The sequence below is a fragment of the Pseudophryne corroboree genome, chromosome 3 (assembly GCF_028390025.1).
Source record: "Pseudophryne corroboree isolate aPseCor3 chromosome 3, aPseCor3.hap2, whole genome shotgun sequence".
Taxonomy (NCBI): Eukaryota; Metazoa; Chordata; class Amphibia; order Anura; family Myobatrachidae; genus Pseudophryne; species Pseudophryne corroboree.
In genome coordinates this window covers 244,581,194-244,588,727 of record NC_086446.1, presented here as the reverse complement: position 1 = coordinate 244,588,727, position 7,534 = coordinate 244,581,194, and the positions used below count along the sequence as shown (strand labels likewise).

The window sequence follows — 7,534 nt, the reverse complement described above, 5'->3', positions numbered from 1 at the left end:
CTTTTCCACACTCCCTGTCAGTGTCTGCGGCGCCATTACTCCTCAGCTCACTGTTCCTGGGACTGCTTGGGCAAATCCTCCTATGTAAAGCCGCCTGGTTGTCAGTGCTGTGCCTTTACATGACACTTAAGTATTCTACCTGCCTTTTTAGTCAGTGTTAGTAAGAAAGAGTGCATTTAGTCAGGGGTTTATAGTACAATTACCCTGTGATATAACACTACACAGTAAGAAACTGGATGTATATCTATTGACTATATAGCTGTGTAAGCTAGTCCAGTGCAGTATTATTGTCTGTAATAACCTCTGCATTGTACAAACTGTGACTATTTGTGTGTGCATTGATAGCTGAGTGGTGTCCATCTCGTGTCTTTCACTCAACTTGCTATCCCTATATTCTATATTCCTAATTGTGGATATTGCGTGTTTTGTAAAAAAACTCTTTTCCACAAAATAGGCCATCACCCATGCTCATATTTCACTGTGGCTGCCATGTCACAAGGTGACTAAACCAATTGGCTGCACACACTTGGGTGACTCAATAGGGTGAGTACGACATTTGCGGTCATACCTCACTGGAGATGCCCAATCTCTTCTGACCTTGGAAGCTAAGCAGTGAAAGGCCGGGCTAGTACTAGGATGGGAGACCACCTCTGAACACCCTGGTACTGCAATAAGTTGACTCCCCTATATAGTGTCACCTATATATACACACAATTGGGTACCGGACTCTTTTATGACCTATGATTTAATTCTCTGCATTTACCACAATCCACAATGGATATCTGCTGAATAAATGATGGTCATACAATATATGAGTCACAATGGCCCTCATTCCGAGTTGATCGCAGAGATTCATCGCATCGCAAATGTACGAAAACTAAGTGTCTGCGCATGCGCAAAAGCGTATATACGCATGCGCGAGTACATGCGTACGACATTAGTGCAAAAATGCCAAATTTAAACCAACACGTAACTGGCAAACGAAAACGAGGAGTGGCGAAGGCGTGGCGGAGGCGAGACTTCGCAATGCTCCGACATGGGCGTGAAAGTGGGCGTACAGTGTGGGAGTATGCAACTCGCAATGGGCGTGTTTTTCGCAATTATACCTTGCCGCTGTTAAATCTAACATAGGAAACCGTAGCAACCTTCACGCAGCAGCCGAGTAGGTCTGCAGTTACTCTACATTTGCGAAGTACTGTTACCAAGTGTGTATGCAGTAATTAGCTGTTAATTGGAGAGCACACTCATCTGATGGCCAATTACTTGCTAATTACTGCGCAGATGAAAGTTAGCAAACAGCAATTGTCTGAACCAACATTACATGTTTATTCTACTCACATATAAATCACACACACTGCCAAATAAGGTTGTTTTTTGTGTTAAAGTTGGTGTGTAAACATTTTTAAAAATTGTTTTAATGTTTGTAAGAATAACAAATACAAACAAGTGAAATAATTAAAACATTTAAATTTAAAGCTGCAACATTTTTGCAAAAGAAACCGACACCCACATAATGCAGCATACACTTTCATTTTGTCTGAAATGTAACATTAATATTTGTTTATAATATTTGACAATGTTTTAAATGATGTCCTGTTGACCAATAGATAAATCTAAAAAGTGTTGTGTCAGTTTACTTAATATGGACATTAAAGTGTGGTGCAAAGCATACCTGTATTTGTTGGATGATGCAATTTTTTGGGTGAAATTGCAGATTGGTCCACAAGTGTCTATATGCTGACCTAATTTTTCTGGAACTAAGATTTACCTAATGCATTACCTTGAATAAATTGCACAATTTTTAATTAATTTTTTTTTTATTACTGTAGTAAGATTTCACAACATGAAAACAACATGGCTACACGTGAGTCTCACAGGCAGAGATGGACCAAGCAGCAAGCATATGGCACTGACTAAAATGATATAGCAGAACTTAGTACTCTGCAAAATTCAGCTTCTGACTAAATTATAATTTGTAATCAAAAATAAAACATATTACACACCCTGCCACACAAAAATTTTGCCACAACTGAGAAAGAATTAGGATCCACCACACAAATACAACAATACATAGCACACTAGTAAGAGGAAGATGGCTCTGGTGTTTATACCAAAAAACTCACAGGCTACAATACCTCCAAACATAAATAATACATTTCACTAAGAGGGAGTTATCCATTCTGGCCACACAAGCCAACTCCAAAATAACATAGAGGCAACATGAAAAACATGGGTGCTGCCCATCTGGAGAGACATCACTTTCTTTTTTTTCTCCCCGCCTGAGGCTGTTCTTCTTGGCTTGGTCTGCGGAGCGACCTTCGTTGGGCCTGCCCAGTGGGCTGTTCTTCCTGGGCAGGGGCAGGGGAGGGATCCGATGTGGGTGGCTCTCTGCCACTGTGGGCAAGGGAGACAGCGATGGCCTGGAGCCCTTGCAAGAGGTTATTTGCAAGGCTTTGGAATGAGGAGGCAAGTTGTTCTTGGCCCTGCCTGATCTCTGCCAGACCTTGGCAGAGTTGAGCAACACCTTGCTCAACACTGGTTCGGTGCTCAGTGAGCCGGACAGCTATCTGGCTTACCTCCCGGAGGACCCCGTCTTGAAACGCATTTAGGCTCTCACCATACCTAGCGATTTCAAGCAGGATCTCCGGGATAGCAGAGGGTTGGGTGGGGGGGCCAGTAGGAACCTGCAGAGGTGGGATTTGTGGCCCCACACTGGTAGACCCACTAGGTCCCTCCACCTCAGCCACATAACCCTCCTGTGACTCAAACTGATCATCCCCCTGTGCTGTGTTTTGTGGCAAGCAAATAGAAGAATGTGTGGGAAAAGAGTACAATAAAAAATTAGATTTTATTTTATAAATACAGTTTAAATTGCAGACAAATACATGTGTAAACTTACCTGGCAAGTCATGTCCCGTCAGGATCTCAGGCAGGTCCGTGTCCATATTAGACACCCCTTGGCCCTCCTCATAACTGACACAGGCCATCGCCATCTCCTCCAAGTCTGTAAACTCCACAGCGACAGATGGTCCTCCCCCTGTAGCCCTTGAGGCATTCCACTCCGCAGACCTCTTTGCCTTCAGGCGGGATTTGAAGTCGGCCCACCTACATATGTATTGTGAAAGAGGGGCAAAGTAGAGTCTTATTATTTGTGTATGTAAATATCTAGGACACATGTTCTGCTTCTGTTTGCTATGCATAACATCACATGTCACTACATTTTTAAGTCAACTTAGCACAGAAAAAGGACTGGCAAGATGCACTTACCGTCGTCTAACTTCCTGCGATGTTCTGACGACAGAGCCAACTTCATTCACAGAATGTGTGATGTCCCTCCAGATGCGATCTTTTGTAGCAGCACCCATGTTTTTGGGGCCTCTATGTACTTTGGACATGGCCTGCGTGACCAAGACACGCAACTCCCTCTTAGTGAATGCTGGCTGTCTTTTCTTACGTCTGGAGGTAGCCTGTGAGGTTTCTTCGTGTTGCTCCTCACCATCTTCCTCCTCACTAGCAGCTTCTGTCTGTTGTGTTTGTGTGGCTAATGCTGATTCCTCCTCAGTTTGGCCAGTATGTGTGTGTGGCAGGGTATCCCCACTCAATTGTTGGGGCTCAGAAGCTGACATTTGCAGAGTACTAGGTCCTGCCTGTTCAGAATCCGCAGAGGCGTATTCCAACATCCGTTTCTGGCACTCTAGGCGTTTTTTCGCCAATGCCATCTACTGCTGTGCAATGCGGTCCATCTCTGCTGCTAATTCCTCACGAGAAGCCATGTTGGAGATGACGTGTGTACGCCCAGGTGTGTGCCTATTTATACCTACGTGCGGCGCGTTCATTCACACAGGTGTACAGTATGGTAATCTTGCTAATGATTGCACTGCTTATTTAAGGGCCTAGTTTGCACGCTGTGAGTGTTGGTAGTTTGGAGTTTGTAGTAGTTGCAGTTTGGAGTTTGTTGGGCCGTGCGTGAAGGTGCTATTGTACTTTTCAGAGTGAGTAATTGTCAAGCATACATTTGTCCGTTTGTTCGCGTTTAGCATATAGACAGTATTGCATACTTTTTGCGAAATTCCGTTTGTGAGTATTCGTGCATTCGTCTTGTTCAATTTTCCTTTTTTTTTTTTTTTTTTTTTAATTGTGGATTATTAAATTTTTAATTTTGATAATATATATTTTGCTTGTACATTTTAAACACTAAACCTGTGCTTCAGTGTTGCTGTTTTGTGGACTAATGTTAAAATGTTGTTCTTACTGTCATTTTTGGTCTCTTGTAGGTATCTTATTTTGGGTGAATTAAACCCTTTTTGATTTATTAGATTAGTGTGACCTCTAACACTAATTTCCAGTTTTTTTTCTTTGGAGCAGGTAAGTCCCCTTGGCCTGTGTTGGTGCCTGTTTGTGTTAATGGTCTCTATGTTGTTCTTACTGTCATTTTTGGTCTCTTGTAGGTGTCTTATTTTGGGTGAATTAAACCCTTTTTGATTTATTAGATTAGTGTGACCTCTAACACTAATTTCCAGTTTTTTTCTTTGGAGCAGGTAAGTCCCCTTGGCCTGTGTTGGTGCCTGTTTGTGTTTGTTCAAAGTGTTTTGCTTATGTTTGTCAGCCATCTTTATAATAAATAATCTAATTTTTCCCAGGATTGTTCTGCAAAGTAGTGCTGGTCTTGCCTGTACTAGCTACTAAAGGGCTAACTTGGTTTTGGATTATTTTTTAGATGTCTAACCTATTGTTCGAAATTTATACTTAGGTGTTTGTGATGTCTTTGATGCTCTTATTATGTGTCTGTTTTGTTTTTTATTTATTTTTATTATTAAAAAATATGTAGGTTTCACACTTTTAATTTGTGTTTTTCCTTTTTTGTATCAATTTCAAATTGTTCCGGAATTGAACCCAGAAAATATGTCTTATGCTCCTGCAGTAAGTTGACACCCCGTTTTTTTTGAAAAAATAATGTTATTTAGTTTTTTGGGTTTGCATTTGTCTTATTCAACATATCTGTTAATCTTTTTTAAAGTGTGTGATCTCAGTGTTTGTGGCAGCAGAAGCCCTCCCACCCCAACCCACGGCAGCACTCCCACCCCAACCGCCAGCCCCACAACCACAACCGGCTCCTCATCAACCAAGGCAACGGAGGCGTGCTAGGCCACCAATTTTCCGAACCCGTGTCCTACTTTTTGGGATGCCAGATGATGTTGTTGTGCGTAGATACAGGCTGCCACCACATCTAATCCTAGACACACTCTCCATAATAGAGAGTGATCTGGAGTCTTCAATTCGGTATCCTACAGCAATACCACCATTGACACAAGTCCTTGCTGTGTTACATTTTTTGGCTACAGGGTCTTTTCAGCATGTTGTTGGAGACCTGGTTGGCATGTCGCAGGGCCAGTTCAGTAAGGTCCTGCGGCGTGTCTGCCAGGCTTTCCTAAAGCGGGTTAAGCAATTTATTGCTATGCCTTTGGATGTTGGTGCCCTAGATGTGGTGAAGCGGCAATTTGAGGAAGGTGGTAGTCGCTTCCCACATGTTATTGGGGTTGTGGATGGCACACATGTAGCTATTCAGCCACCAAGACATAATGAAGAAATTTATAGAAACAGGAAACAGTTTCATTCTCTGAATGTAATGGTTGTTTGTGGGCCATCCCTCCAGATCCTTTCCCTGAATGCCAAGTTTCCCGGAAACTCCCATGATGCTTATGTCATTAGACAATCAGGGATATGGCACAGATTAAGATCAAGTCAACGAGCAGACATGTGGTTATTGGGTGAGTTGGACAACATAATTTCATGTTTTTTTTTATTAATTTTCAGAATATACTCTTTCTAATTTTTAATTCTCATCAAACAGGAGACTGTGGATATCCTTGCACCCCCTGGCTCATGACTCCTTACCGTAATCCCAGGCCAGGACCACAGACGGCATTTAACTCCGCGCTTACTGCCACTAGACAGCTGGTGGAGCGCACAATTGGGGTCCTTAAAGGCCGATTTCGTGTGCTCCACCGCACTGGTGGCGACATCATGTATTCGCCGGAGATGGCAAGTAAACTAGTGGTCCTGTGCGCTATACTACATAACATCGCGGTAAGGCGTAGCGTAGAGCTTCCTCAGACAGAGGAATTGCCTGATGAGGAGCCAGGGGTTGTCCGACACTTCGGTGGGGGGAGTGTTACACGGAGGGGAAGCCAAGTCAGGGCAAGCATTGTTGCAGAATATTTCAGGTATAGTGTTTTTTAATTTACTTTTCTAAATTAATACAAAACACAGTATGCTTATGCTCATTTTGTAACGCTGAATTTTGGCTTGATATTGTTAGGTCATTGTGTAATTATTCGGGTGTGTGTGTGAATCTCTAATTATGTTTATTTCTAAAAACCGAAAACAGGTTAAGCTTACAATGTTTTTTTTTCAAATCTAATAATGTGATGTTGCTAAATAGTGTCCTCATTTTTTTACTTTCATAAAATCCTTGTTTTGTGTAAAATAACTCCAACAAATTAAATTGAATGTTGACCACTTTGTGAATGTCCAGCTGAATTATCACTAAAACTGTGGTGAGTACACAGATATTTATCAAAATGTAATCAAAAGTGTGTGTGTGTGTGTCTGTGTGTCTGTGTGTCTGTGTGTCTGTGTGTCTGTGTGTCTGTGTGGGTGTTTTAGTTGGTTGTTTTTATCTTCCACGCCTGCGTATTTCCGCTCGTGCGAAATTATCACTCTGCTCTTCACAGCATTGCAAACATCAATAAAGTTTATTGTAATGACAACATAGATTTTAGACCAATCACATCACATGCTAACACACACTATAAATATATGCCCAAATAAGGAAAACGCCATTGCCATGATGCGTGCAGCACCTTTCACCAGGCGGGAGCTCCGCGTCCTGGTTGCGGTGATGGACCGCCGCGTAGGCCGATTTATCCCCAATCGGGTTAAGCGCGAGGCCTACGCGGAGGTCCGCCACCTACTCAGGACTCGCGTCCGCAGCAGGCGGACCATCATACAGCTGGAACGCAGATGGAGTGATCTGCGCAGGAGGACTCCGGAGCTTTTGGCGGAGATCCGCCAGCAAATCCGCCAACTGCGTGCACGCAGTAAGTTACATTACATTATTATTCAAAACTGTGCAAATTTACACTGAGTGGTATTCTGTAATTGCAACACTGACTGAACTAGTTGACAAAATATGAGAGTGTGTGTGGTTAGGCCAAACAGTACTGACTGTAGCAAAGTTAGTCAAAACAAGTGCATGCTGTTCATAATTACTACACAGGCTGGAAACTGTACCACATAACTTGATCAGTGGTGTCAATATAATAAGGTGCCTTGAATATTGATATGATGATGTTGCCTATAACAATCATTATGAGTCAATGGAATAGATTATGTAATGAGCAACACAAAAGTAATGTAGAATCTGATTGTTTGCTATGGACAACATAAACATTATAAAAATTAGCCCTGTGTCTTTTACACGGGACAGCACAGTGTAATTGCCAAATGGTGTTTTGATTTTTTTACATGCAAC

At 42.3% G+C, this 7,534-nt stretch overlaps 1 pseudogene; it reads left to right on the top strand.

Moving 5' to 3' along the window:
- Positions 1-554: 554 nt before the first annotated feature.
- Positions 555-674, top strand: LOC134896158 (5S ribosomal RNA; annotated as a pseudogene).
- The last annotated feature ends 6,860 nt before the right edge of the window (positions 675-7,534 follow it).